We start from the raw sequence: 14618 nt of genomic DNA on the forward strand, positions 1-14618 counted from the left end.
ACAAATCTTTATTAAGAGCCCACTAAATGCCAGGCACCATGTTAAATGCTAGAGATAAAACAGCGACTAAATTAGAAGAAAATTCCTACCTACATAAGTTTATAATTTAATGGGACGAGACAGGAAATAAACAAATGTCAGATGGTGGTTAAGTGCTGAAAAGAAAACTAAATGAGAGAAGGGGTTAAAAAGAAACATTGAAGAGGGCAGAACTAAAACCCTGGTCAGGGAAACCTTCCTTACGAGGTGACATCTGATCAGAGTCCTAAATGAAGTGAGGAAACAGGCACTGCAAGGATCTGAGGAAAGGCAGGGGAAGAGCGAGGGCCAGGCCCCGAGGCAGGAACACACTCGGGGCACTCCAAGAACAAGGAAGACGTCAGTGTGGCTGAAGCTGAGTGAATGAGGGGAGAATGACAGCGTGGGGTCTGGTAGTGGCCAAGGGTCAGAATGTGCAGGGCCTTCACGGCCATTTAAAGACTTGAGCCTGTCCTCTGCGTGAACACTGCAGGGTTTTGAGCAGGGGAGAGACATGATCTGATTTTGATTTTAACAAAGGCCCTCTGGTTGCTGGGTAGAGATCTGCAGGGTAAGGGATTGGTGATGACCTGATGCAGCCATCCGGGAAGAACATGAGGGTGGCTTAATCAGGATGGTGCCAGGGAAGCTGGAGAGAAGCAGTCAGATTCAGAATTTATTTCTTAACAGTAAAGCTGAACGGATTTCCTAAGGGATTGGATATGGACCACGCGAGTTGCTTGCTTCTCTGGCCCTGTTTCTCATCTACAAAAGGCAGGGTAAAAGGCCTTTGAGGATTTTTTTCCCAGCTTGATAACTATGGGAACCCTGTGGGAGGAAAAATGAGATAAAACCACTTCTGCTGTCAAAGCCATTTGCTCACCTGACCTTCAGGCACATGCAGGATCATGGAGTAGCCAGACCCAGGTAGGGGTGGGCATAGCTTTTTGATAAGGGGAGGGGAGGGGCCATCAGAGCTGTGCTATGTATATCTAGGGCCTGCTAGGCAGAAAGTGCTCAGTGTGAGTGAATGAGGCAACGCCGGGAGGCCAGGATGTGTACAAGAACCTTCCAGGTCCTTCCAAATTAACAAAAGAAGCCTGGCCCAAGGGATTCCTCTCCCGGCTTTCCTTTTGTATCCATTACATGGGCTGAGTCTCAAGTTCCCGTTCTTCATGAATGGGAGACTTAGATACCTGAAATCACCAAAGTAGAATTTCAGGGCTGGAAGGAAGCAGAGACATGTCTGGCCCCCTCTAAACACAATTTCAGCCATCACAGTTTGAGTTTTATTTATGTGCCATAATTATTATGAACATTTTCCTATTAATTAATTGACTTACTTCTTATTTTTATTTTCATTAGAGTTCACTCTTATAAAAATTTTTTTAAATGGAGATAACTGCTTCACAATATTGTGTTGGTTTCTGCCATATATCAACATGAATCGGCCATAGGTCTATACATATGTCCCCTCCGTCTTGAACCTCCCTCCCACCCCTTTAAGTGGTCGCATAGCACCGGTTTGCGCTCCCTGAGTCATACAGCAAATTGCCACTGCTTATCTATTTACATATGGTAGTGTATTTGTTTCCATGCTGCTCTCTCCATTCGTTCCACCCTCTCCTTCCCCCGCTGTGTCCACAAGTTTGACTCACTTTTTAAACACTTAGATGTACAGAAAAGTCTTAACCTACTCCCCAGCTTGTTCTTTGGAGAAGGCAATGGCCCCCCACTCCAGTACTCTTGCCTGGAAAATCCCATGGACGGAGGAGCCTAGTGGGCTGCAGTCCGTGGGGTCGCTAAGAGTCGGACACGACTGAGCGACTTCACTTTCACTTTTCACTTTCATGCATTGGAGGAGGAAATGGCAACCCACTCCAGTGTTCTTGCCTGGAGAATCCCAGGGATGGACGGGGTAGCCTGGTGGGCTGCCGTCTATGGGGTCACACAGAGTCGGACACGACTGAAGTCACTTAGCAGCAGCAGCAGCAGCTTGTTCTTTCTGCATCTTTCCTCTTTTTACTGAATGACAGTGGTTTCATCTGTCCAGGTATGGAAGCCTGGAACACCTTGCAGTCATCCTTAAGTCCTCTCTAGCTCTGATCTGTCAGCAAATTCCTCTGAATATATATTTAAAACTTATCCAGAATTTCATCATTTCTTACCACCCCCACCGTCCGAGCCAACATCATTTTCTGCCTGTGTTGTTATAACCACATCCTTCCTGATTTCTCCGTTTCTTCCCTCTCTGGTCCTTCACACCGCGGCCAGCAAAAGAGTCCTCTAAAAGCAGTAGGATCCAAACCTGTCTGCTTAAAACACTCCGCTGCCTATCCTTCCCATCTCACTCAGAGGAAGAGCCACTGTGTCTCACCATGGCTTACACAAACCTCTGTCTTCTACCACCCTCCTTTGTGCACTCTGTTCTAGCCACACTCATCTCTGGTCTTCCGCAAACATGCCAAGCACACCCTTCTTACCTTAGGGCTTCTGCACCTGTTCCCTCCATCTAGAATGTTCTTACCACAGACTGTCACATGGTTTACTCCCTCAGGTCACGCAGATCTCTGCTCGCATGGCTCTTTCACAGAGAAGCCTTTCCCAATCACTCTTTATTAAAACAAACAAATACCAAGTGTTACCTAGCCACTTTCCATCCCAACCACCATTCCCTGTCTCTTCTGAATGCAAAAACTCCATGCAGGCAGATCTCCCCGTAGTTAGAACAGTGCTGGCATAGGCAGACACTCAGTACGTATTTGCTAAATGAAAAACTGGAATGAAAAGGCAACATCTTATTATTGATATAAACAGAAAACTAATATCATTTGCCACAAATGAAAACCAACATAAAATAAAAACACTATTAAAAATTTTTAATGTTTATTTGCATATCATCTGTAAGTTATCTTGAAGATAATTGGTACCGATCCTGGTCCCACATCTTTATAAAGGAGATATATGAGGTCTCCAGCAGAGAGCTCGGGAAGAAATCAGCCAGTCAATTAGAGGCCAGTTCAGAACAGCCACACAGGTGCCCTTTCCCTGGCTTGGAACCATAGCCCTGCCCTCCAGAGTGCAGGCGAAGAGACTGAATCTCGGGATGGGCACAGCTAGGCTGGACCAATGGAGCCTATCTGAGGGGCCAGGAAAGCTCACCCCTTGGACAGGCACAGAACCGGCAGCTCTGCTGAAGAGAACAAAGGCCAAGCTAGAGGAGGCTCGTGGGGCTGCACTGTGGGGGACGGGCATGCATAAACCTGTAGGCAAGGTCCATGGAGACCAGACAGCTGAGAGCAGAAAGGAAAACAGGCTAAGTCCCAAAGGGTGGTAGCTTCAATCCCGTAAACACCAGACAGGCGTGGGGGTTCGGGTGCAGGCCTAGGGGCCCAACTGAGCCCAGGGGGAAGACAAGACCTTCCCAGTCTCCTCCAACAGCGATGATGATGCCAAGCTGCCCTGAGCAGAGCACTGCCAACCCTGCTACTACTAACCACAGCAGGCATTAGACACTAGCGGGGAAAGAGACAAGGACACCCTCCTAGTCCCTACATCCAGATGGTCTCTCCCAGCACCCTCCTAAGTCCTAGCCAGCTCCATCTACCTGGGCCCTTGAGGACTGGACCCCTGTTTGGAGGGGAACGTTCTTTTCCCATCCCCATGGGCCTGAGCACATGTGGCTGCAGGTGCAGGGGGTAGATCGAGAGCTGTTATAACTGCCAGGTCAGCAACGCCTGACCTACATCTCCATGGTTGGTCATGCAAAGAAAAATACCAGGGATTTCCGTTGGTGTTCACCCAATGCAGCTGCCAAGGGAAGGCTGGGCCTTTTGAAGGCCTGTTGTGAGTGGGGTGGGACAAGTAGTAAGCTGGCTGGGACAGGCTAGGGGCTGGCCTCCGAATTATTTCCTGGCTTTGAGGACCTCCTTAGCTTTAAGAGAATCTATCAAATTTTTACCTTTTTTCTACCAAGGTCATCTACTGAAGCTCTCCCTGCCCCTACTTCTAGTATATCACCCTTAGTAAGAATTGAGAGAGAAAGAGAAAATGAGAATGAAATTCTATTTGGGAAAAAACTGCCCAAACTAAACATTTGTTCTAACTGTAAACTGTTGGGATTTGGATGGAGGCTTTAGGTTTACATAGAAAAAAGGCAATTTGGAATCCAGTTTTGCAAAGTAGTGTGAAAACAACCTGGGACCTCAGTGTCAGGATGCTGGGTTTATTACTGCTCTGTGGAGAGCAGAGACCTATCTGGCTGTGGACAGTCAGTTAAGCACCCTGGCATCGCTCTTCTCATCTGTCAAGTGTGGAGGAGGGACCAGAGGATCTCTAAGGCTCTCTCTGCAGCTCCAAGGTGCTTTGATCCGATCCCCAAGGCCTTCCTCTGGCAGGATTGCACCCCAGCCCCATTACGGTAGGAGAGCAAAATTGTGTAAGAAAAAGGTAAGCTCTCTTCGGCAACAAGAGACCAGAGTTCTAACCCAGTGTTGCAATTTATTAACTCAATGTGTAGTCTTGGGCAAGTCACTGTAACTCTGGGGGCACACCACTTTTTTCACATGTAAATCAAAGGCTTGAAAGTGGGTTGAAAAAAGCACTAGAGGAACTCCGGTGTTACTGTGCCTCCCTTATGTCATTGACCCCTTAGCATACACCTGCCTCCTAAAGGGCATGTTCTTCACCTGTAATTGCCTCAGCCTGCAAATCAAAAGACCGTAGAGACAAAACAGAGGGAGGGTGTGAGAACCCCCCTCTAACCTCCTTCTATCTGATTGCAGAGCTTCTGTTCTCCAACTACAGAAATGTGGAGGTGGCATGGATAGTGGAAAGGACTTGGGATTTGGAGTCAGAGACCTCAGTTCCCTTCATGGTTGAGAGGAAGACCTCCTCTATACCTTCCGGCACAATCAGAGGCTCAGTGAGATAACGCAAGTGTGCTCAGTTGCTCAGTCGTGTCTGACTCATTGTGACCCTTTGCACTACAGCCCGCCAGGCTCCTCTGTCTGTGGAATTTTCCAGGCAAGGATACTGAAGTAGGTTGCCATATCCTCCTCCTGGGGATTGTCCTGGCTCAGGGATCAAACCTGCATCTCTTGCATTGGCAGGTGGATTCTTTACCGCTGAGCCATCTGGAAGCCCCTGTGAGATAATATATGGATGCAAAGCAGCACTGGACAAAATTCAGTCAATGACCCTGTGCTATTACGCTGTGACCCAAGCCTGGGATTCCCCACAGGATGAAGGAGAGCGGAAAGCACAGCTGTAATATCTTAGGGGTGCAACAGCTCCACTTTTTAGTCTTCTGTCCTGAACACCCTGGCCTCTCTCTTAGCCGTGTCTGTCCATCCTTCCCGACTCCCTTCACCTGGAGTCTCCAGGCCACCCAGCACAGAGCCCACAGTGCTCTCCCCGAGAGGCTGTGGAAGGGCTGAGGCTGTGGAAGGGCTCAGAGTCCTGAATCTGACACTAACTTGCTGTGCACTCTGGGCTGGTCACTTAAACTCTGAGTCTCGGGGTCCTTACTTATAGGTGCCTACAGTCTCATGACCTAAGTTGTTGAGAGGTACGCCTATACTTTATACATCTCTTCTCTCCCATGGGAGCAGTGAGCACATCACAGGTGTGCAAAGAGCACCTGTTATATGACTGGGAGAAGGGTCCTTTCTGACGCAACATCAGTGGGAGACCATCGCCAACGACCACTCACCAATCCTTGGGCATCACACCACAGCCCACTCTTTGCCACCCTGTCCTGAATGGTGGGGACAGGGGTGGGGAGTATGAGGTAAAGGGGAGCTGGAGACCCTCTCCTCTAAAGCAGTCACTGTGGGGTGGAGAAGCCAGATTCTCCATCTGAGAGGGCATCAAACAATACAGAAAAGTGGAAGAGGCAGAGAGCCAAGGGATATCCACGGACTCTAGAGTGAGTGAGGGTATCCGAGTCTACTAGATTGTATTTGGATTCCATCCTTATCAGCATCTGACCTGTCTTACTCTCAGTTCACTAATCTGGACAACAGGGACAGTCTGTTTCCCAAGCAGGATTACTGTGAGAATTTAAAAATACAACCCAGTGCACCTTCAAGCACCCTGCACATGACAGGCACTCAATAAACGTCAGCAACTATGTTTCATTAGCATATTCATCATAGATGGGTTATGTCAATGGGCCCCTCTGCCAGCCAAGGGACTGCACACCAAGAACCAATAAGACTTACGGCTCTCTACAGCAACTGGAGCTCTGGATGGAGAAAATTCTCTCGACAGAATCCTGATTAGATCTGGAAACTCTATAGAACTCTCAGCTCAAAACAGACCAGAGACCTCAGCTCAGACATATGTGAGTCCCCCCTGGGGACGCCACAGCTTCCTGGCTGTGTGTTCTTCAGGCCAGTTACTCTGAGTCTGATTCCTCATCTGTATTAGACTCTGAGACCATGTGTTATTCCTCCTGAGGGGCAGTCAGGGTGTTATATAAGAGCACAAGTGTTAGAGAATTTAAACCTGTGTTTGAATCCCAGCTCTGCAACTTACTATTAGGTTGGTGCAAAAGTAACTATGGCTTTTGCCATGGAAATATACCTTTTAATAGTGGAATACATTCTAAATAAATGTGGTTATGTTATACATCTTTATTTATTTTTTTGCTAACGACTTATTGGAGAAGGATATGGCGACCCACTCCAGTATTCTTGCCTGGAGAATCCCAAGGACAGAGGAGCCTGGTGGGCTAGTCCATGAGGTTGCAAGAGTGGGACATGACTTAGCAACTAAACCACCACCATGACCACTAAAGACTTATTTATCACTTGCTATTTATTTTAGACTATGGAAATGATATTAGACAAAAAGCCAATTTGAGCGATTTCCTTATTTGAGTTCAAATTGGGTTGTAAAGCAGTGAAGACAACTCGAAACATCAACACCACATTTGATCCAGAAACTGCTAACGAATGCACAGTGCAGTAGTGGTTCAAGAAGTTTTGCAAAGGAGATGAGAGCCTTGACGATGAGCACAGTGGCCAACCATCGGAAGCTGACAATGATAACTGAGAGCATCGCTGAGGCTGATCGTCTTATAACACATAAGAAATTGCCAAAGAACTCAAATGTTGACCATTCTACAGTCGTTTGACGTTTGAAGCAAACTGAAAAGGTGAAAAAGCTCAATAAGCCGGTTCCTCATCAGCTAAGTGTTGTCTTCTCTTATGCTACACGACAACAATTAACCATTTCTTAATCAGATTGTGGTGTGTGACGAAAAGTGGATTTTGTACAACTGACAATGACCAGCTCAGTGACTGGACTGAGAAAAAGCTTCAAAGCACTTTCCAAAGCCAAACTTGCACCAAAAAAGGTCACGGTCACTGATGCTCTGCTGCCGGTCTGATCCACTACAGCTTTCTGAATCCCAGTGAAACCATTACATCTGAGAAGTATGCTCAGAAAATCGGTGAGATGCACCAAAAATTGCAACTGCAGCCAGCACTGGTCAATAGAAAGAGCCCAATTCTTCTCCACAACTCCCAATCACATGCTGCACAACCAGTGCTTCCAAGGTTGAATGAACTGGGCTCTGACGTTTTGCCTCATCTGCCATAATCACTTGACCTCTCACCAACCGACTACCACTTCTTCAAGCATCTTGACAACTTTTTGCAGGGGAAACGCTTCCGCAACCAGCAGGAGGCAGAAAACACTTTCTAAGAGTTCATCCAATTCCAAAGCATGGATCTGTTGTATGCTACAGTAATAAACAAAGTTATTTCTCACTGGCAAAAATGTGTTGATGGTAATGGTTCCTATTTTGACTAATAAGGACATGTTTGAGCCTAGTTATAATGATTTAAAATTCATGGTCCAAAACCACAATTACATTTGCACCAACCTAATAGCTTGGTCACTGACCATAGTACACTGTTAAACCTTCCTGAGCTTTAACTTTCTCATCTAAAAATGCTCCTTGTTGGCTGGCTGTATTACTGGGTCTGGCACTTGGTAACAATTTCACTTGATACACGAAAGTGTGATCTTTGTATCTAGAGCCTGGCATGGGAAAGCACTCAGTAAGTATGCTGAATTCAGGCCCTGACTGCCCCGGTGGGAGGGTGCAGGGAGGAAGATGCTCCTGTGAGCTGGCACTGCTGCTACTGGCCCATGTTGGTGATGTCTATCAAATCACAAGAGCACACACCCTTTGACCCTGCAACTGCACTTTAAGGGATTAATCCTCCACAGACACCCTGTAGTCACACACATGGGCCAAGTGACAAATATAGGGCTGCTCAGTGAGCAGCCCTAATGGGGCTAAAAAACTGCCTCCCAAATGTCTACTACTAGGAACTGGTTCAATAAAGGACCGTACTGTGTATGGAATATACTGCAGCTATTAAGAATGAGAGAGTTCTTGATGGACTGATATGGAATGATCTTTGAGAGATAATGTTAAGTGAAAAAATCAAGGTACCAAACAGTATTTATAGCACATAACTGTTTGTATATCAGGGGAAATATATGTGATTGTTTATGTCTACAGAGTCCACTCTCCCAGGAAGGGAACTGGGTATCTAAGAGAAAAAAGTGGGAAGGAGACATTTGTTCCTTTCAAAATTTGAACTCCATGAATATATTATCTATTCCAAGAAAACTAATAAAAAGTTAAGGGCGGGGTGAGTTGAGAGAGGACAGAAGAGAAAAAGAAAGAGAAATGAATTCTCCCATAAGAAGCAGTTGAGAGTGCCCAGACAGACCCTGCGGCTAGTTATCACATTATCAGGAAAAAAAGACAATTCTGGTATTTGCGTCCTGTGACACCAAAATAGCACCACTACTGTATGACCAGCTACACTGGGGCTGCCCCCATCGCTGACCCTTTGGTCCCAGGAAAGGACCAGGAGCCATGTTTCTCCACCTCTAAGTTAAGTTTGTCCAGGTAGAATAACAGGGAAAGAAGGTTCTAGTTAAAGTAAAAATTATCCCTGATAGTCTCAGGAGAAAAAAGGAAAAAGCGGGGACCTAGTTCTGGAGGAACATGGGCAGTCAGGCTCTAGGGGAAGGGTTGGCAAGCAGGCCTGAAAACCCCCTCCTCCTCCCACCTTTCTGCCCCTAAGCCCCCAACCACTCCTTCTCCTCCTGTTTTCCTTAACAATCTGCCTGCATGCTAAAAAACACTCTATCAGGGACTCCGAGAAGTAAATGGAGACCCAACTGACTCTGGAAGAAATATACATGGCTAATAAAATGTAAGAAAAGATGCTTTGCTTCATAAATAACCCTGAAAACAGTCCTTGGATATTTTTAACTTTTGATTATGAGAATATCTAAACGTGTACAAAAGTAGACAGAATAATAAAATGAACCACCACCACTCAGCTTCAACAATTACCAGCTTCATACCAATCTGGTTTCATGTGTTTCCACCCTCCCTTGCAGGCATGCATGCTAAGTTATTTGTTTCAATTGTGCCCAACTCTGTGACTCTATGGACTGTAGCCCGCCAGGCTCCTCAGTCCATGGGATTCTCCAGGCAAGAAATACTGGAGTGAGCTGCCATGCCCTCCTCCAGAGGATTTTCCCAGCTCAGGGATCAAACCTGTCCGTGTCTCCTAAGTTTATAGGTAGGTTCTTTACCACCAGCGCCACCTGGAAAACCTACTCTCCCTTACCCCTGTATTATTCTGAAGCAAATTCTAGACATAGTTTAATATGTGCTTCTAAAAAAAGGGAAAAAAATTCCATAATTGCACTACCATTATTATATCTAAAATTTGAAGAAATCCAACAAAAGTCATGGAAGGGTTTTAAATGTGATCAAAACTCCCAAAGAGGACATCTTTGTTCAACATGAAATATTAATGCAGTGTATATAATAAGCTCTAGGTACAACTCAAGTTATAAATAATTCAGATTTATAGATGTTTAAAGCTTATTGAAAAAAAGGTATTCCACCAACAAAAATACTAAGATGACATGAAAGTCAATTCTAGATCTATTAAAGACTTAAATGTGAAAGGCAAAACTTTAAAACTTTAAGGAGAAAATACAACTGTCTTTAGGACTACAGATTAAGGAAGGATTTCTTCAACATAACACAAAATGTGTAAATCGTGGAAGAAGAGATTCAACTACACTAAAATTAAGACATTTTAGGGGGCCTCCCTGATGGTGGTTAGATTTCACCTTCCAGTCTAGAGGGTACAGGTTCAATCCCTGGTCAGGCAGCTAAGACCCCACATGCCTCGGGGCCAAAAAACCAACCTCAAACACAAAACAGAAGCAGTGTTGTCACAAATACAATAGACTTAAAAAAAAAAAGAAATTTCAGTCATTAAAAGATACCACATATAAGGTGAAAAGGCAAAATGCAAAACCAAGAGCCTACATTCACAACACATGCAGACAAAAGATTAATGTTCTGAATACGTAGAGAATGCCTACAAATCCGTAAGAAAAAGGCATATCAACAGAAAACAGAGCAAAGAACTGTATAGATATTTTACAAAAGAGGAAACATGAAAGGTCAATAGATGTAAGGAAAGATTCTCCACTCCACCTGTAATCTGAGAAATGCAAATTAAAACCCCAAGATACCATCTCACACCCACCAGCTATATAAAAATTTTAAAGTCTGACCATACCAAGTATTATTAAGATGTAAAGCAATGGAAACTCATATGCTTCTGCTTGCAGCATAAATTCTTGCAAACACATAGGGAAACATTTGGGCATTACCTTCCATTAAGCAATTCCACTCCTCACAGCAATGTTTCCCAGTGTGGTCCCAAGACCCACAGCAGCAGTATGGCTTGGGAACTTGTTAGAAATGCAAATTCTCAGGCCCCCAGTCCAGACAGAAACAAACACTGTAGGGGTGGAGTTCAGCAATCTGTGGTTTAACAAGCCCTCCAGTTGACTCTGATGAGCAGCTAAGGCTCAGTCGTGTCCAACTCTTTGCGACCCCATGAATCGCAGCACGCCAGGCCTCCCTGTCCATCACCAACTCTGGAGTTCACTCAGACTCATGTCTATCGGGTCAGTGATGCCATCCAGCCATCTCATCCTCTGTCGTCCCCTTCTCCTCCTGCCCCCAATCCCCCCCAGCATCAGAGTCTTTTCCAATGAGTCAACTCTTCGCATGAGGGGGCCAAAGTACTGCAGTTTCAGCTTTAGCATCATTCCTTCCAAAGAACACCCAGGGCTGATCTCCTTTAGAACGGACTGGTTAGATCTCCGCGACTGAACTCAACTGAACTGAAGGGGTAGGAACCACTGCCCAAGAGAGATGCTTGAACACGTGCATGTGAGGGGGAGACACACACAGATGTTGTTCAAAATCACACTGTTTGAAATCGCAAAAACAAGGGAACAACCCAAATAACCACTGACAATAGAATGGATAATTTGAGACATAATCATACAAAGGGACATGATAATAAATGAACTACAGCTATACACATAACATTGACAGATCTCACAATATTGAATGAAAAGAGTAAACTGCAGATGAATACACACAGTATGACATTTAAATGAAATTTAAAATCATTCAGAAGCATACACACACACACACATACACATTAAAACTTTAAAAAAAGGCAAGGGAATGGTAAACACAAATCTCAGGAGAATGGGCAGGGTGTAGCTGTAACTGGAGGGAGCTTTTGAGGTACTCATAAAAGTTTGATTTCTTTCAGTTACAAGTTTACAGGTGATCATTTTCCTACTGAAACTTTACATATGCATAAGATATTCTCTGTTGTATTTATGATAAATTTCTATTTTAAAAAAGAAAAATGGTATGTCCAAACAGTGCAATATTTGGAGTCAGAACTGCAACCATTCGCTCTGGCTACATGTGTGGTGTCCAAAGAGTTAAGCCTGTTTCTGGCCTGCCAGTGGGAGGGCAGGCAGCAGCTGGGGCACAGTGGGAGTCCCTGGCTCCAGCTGGCTCCAGCCTAGATCTGCTTGGATCAAGCATCACGCCCAGGAACTGGCACCTGTGTGTGTGTGTGGTGGGGGTGGGGGTGGGGGCTGCCTCCGGACAGGTGGCACCTGAAGCCCTTGATGACCTGTCCTGGGCCCAGTTAGAGGGACAGTAGCCTCCTCCTCCTTTAGGAGCCCCTCCATCTGGTAAGAAAGTATGCTGGTGGCAGTTCAGAAAGATGCTGGTGAGGACGGGACGAGGGTCTGTGATTCAGGGTGGGGGTGGGCAAGGAACTGGGTGGGCTGGGTTCAGATATCACTGGAGGCTGCGGGATTAGCACCTGCTGAGAATGAGATTAGGTTTCTTGGGACGGGCTCATCTCTCTAATGCCCACCCCCCTCCCCCCCCAAAAAAAGCTGTCTCCCTGTGGCTTTTCTCTGCTGGACAGATGGTGTCTGAGCTATCTTTTGGAGGGTGGGCTCCTTGAGAGGGTGGTGGAGGTGGGGTGGGAGCTGATGCCTGCTTGGTCATGGGATTCCCTGTCTTCCACAATAATAATGATCAGAGCTCTTACTGAGGCCCTACTATATGCCAAAGTCAAACAGTAAACAAATGAGGCCTTGCATGCAGGCAGCCCTCACAAGAAACTACTGGCCATAACGACATCTTCGCCTTCTCAATGGACGGCAGCAAGCTTCTTCCCATTGCTCAGGCCGAAAACCCAGACTCTTCTCTCTCTCACACACCCCTTATCCAATCATTAGCAGATCCAGTGGACCTGACTTTCCAATTATACTGACACACTGACCACAGCTCACACTTTGACCACATCTCTACACTCGTACAAACCACCCTCATCACCTGCCCAGCTTTTCACTGGTCTCACGCTCCCACTCTTGCTCATATAGTGAACACAGGGACTTCGGTTTGTTTAATGCCGTATGCCCAACCTGTTACTCTATGCCTAACACATGGCAGCCACTCAAAAATATTTATTAATGAACAAATGAGTGAATGAGCAACATCTCTCAGGAAATGACTCAGATTCAGAAGGGAGGAAGGCCTGAGTGTCCTTGGTTTTCTCAGCCAAGATGACCTTTGGTACCCCGAGGTAGTGGTCAATGTCCTTCCCTATTAGGAAATGTCCTGGGTGCAGAGCATCACCGCTGTGTCATCTACTTGCGCCTGCACACATGCACATACACACTGGGACACAGAGCTGGAAAAGAGCTACTTCTGATTAGGAATGCGTCTAGGGGACTGTCCCTGCACTATATACACGGTGGTTTTTATTCTCATGAATGAAGAGTCACTCATCAGTTCAGAATGGAGGATTCTGAACTGAAGAATGACAGGATCTGATCTCTACTTTAGAAGGATCATGGCTGCTATTTGGATAATAGATGGTTGAGGGGGTGGGGGAAACACAGGGCAGAAGCAGGGAGGCGGCTGTAGAGCTGTCCAGGTGGGAGAGGGAATGAGCAATAGCTCTGCCCTCTCACCTCCCACTGCCAGCCTTTAACCAGGCTAAGTTCTCCTGCCAAATGAGAAACAGTGACCACACACACTGGGGACTTCCTCGGCAATTTACCTTATGCATAAAGCGCCTCATTAACCCCCCAACAGTCCTAGTAAAGCAGGTTCTAGAAATACCCAAGTTTTACAGAGAAGAAAACGAAGGCACGAAGAGGTGAAGTCACCTGTCAAGATTTTACAGCAGTCTGCTTCCAGCTAGCATCCATCCATAGCCTAGCCAGACTCCAAAGCCCAGTTCCCAAACTTGCTCAATGGCCTTCTTTTGAGGACTCGTCTACAGGGCTACCATTCACTGGGCGCTAAATGCACTGCTGAACGCTGTACCGGTTTTATGTAATATTCCAACGATCAAAGGAGTCACATACCCTGGTAGCTTCCACTTTACACATGAGGACAGTGAAGCTGAGAGAGGCAAAAGTCACAGAACAAGTAAGCTTACTGTCCTACTCACCTGCCACTGAGCCATCTTTTTGTTATTTTTCTTTTTCTCTATTTTCTTCCTTTTCAGTCACTGGGTCAATGGAAGATACCCAACAGATCATAGTATGGTGGATGCTCTGCTCTAAAGTATCAGCTGTCTTTTGTCCCCTTGACCTGATGTTAAATGCCTTAAGGTCAAAGTCCACAAATAACATTTATTTGCCCATCCTACAGCACTGGACCTGAGCCTTGGACTTGGGCAAAGGAGAGGAGAAGGATCAGGAGTTCTTGTCAAAGTCACAGGGCTAAATGAAGATGGAGGAGAGGGGCCCTCCTATGAATCCTACACCTCGATGGCACAGCTCCTTTAGCTTGAGGAGCCTTGAGGACACTTTTGTCCGGAAAAATGCACCTTCCAACTCTTTATGGGGAGCACTGTTTCAGCTAACACCCTGCAGACAGGTGGAATGTCCGTACCCCAGTCTTGTTCTGAAGAGACTTGCGGAGTGGGAAGGAAGGGGCAATGACTTTCAGTTCCCTTTAATGTGTCTAGAAGCAGCAGCTGATTCAGCTAGATGATGTCACCTTCCCAAACCTCCTGACCAGCAGCTGAGATGGTAAAAGCAGGAAACTGGAGGCTACTCAGCTGGCTAAGCCCGAACATGCCTCTGGCAAAGGCCAACAGTAACCCCAGGCTCTGGAGGCATCCTCCTGC

The 14618-nt window shown here is 46.0% G+C and overlaps 1 protein-coding gene across 5 annotated transcripts in view; it reads right to left on the reverse strand.

Annotated features, from left to right (window-relative positions):
* The window catches only part of BCL2L1 (BCL2 like 1), a 52917-nt gene that overhangs the window by 18090 nt on the left and 20209 nt on the right, over positions 1–14618 (reverse strand). The window lies entirely within an intron of this gene.

This window comes from Ovis canadensis, chromosome 13, assembly GCF_042477335.2.
Source record: "Ovis canadensis isolate MfBH-ARS-UI-01 breed Bighorn chromosome 13, ARS-UI_OviCan_v2, whole genome shotgun sequence".
Lineage (NCBI taxonomy): Eukaryota > Metazoa > Chordata > Mammalia > Artiodactyla > Bovidae > Ovis > Ovis canadensis.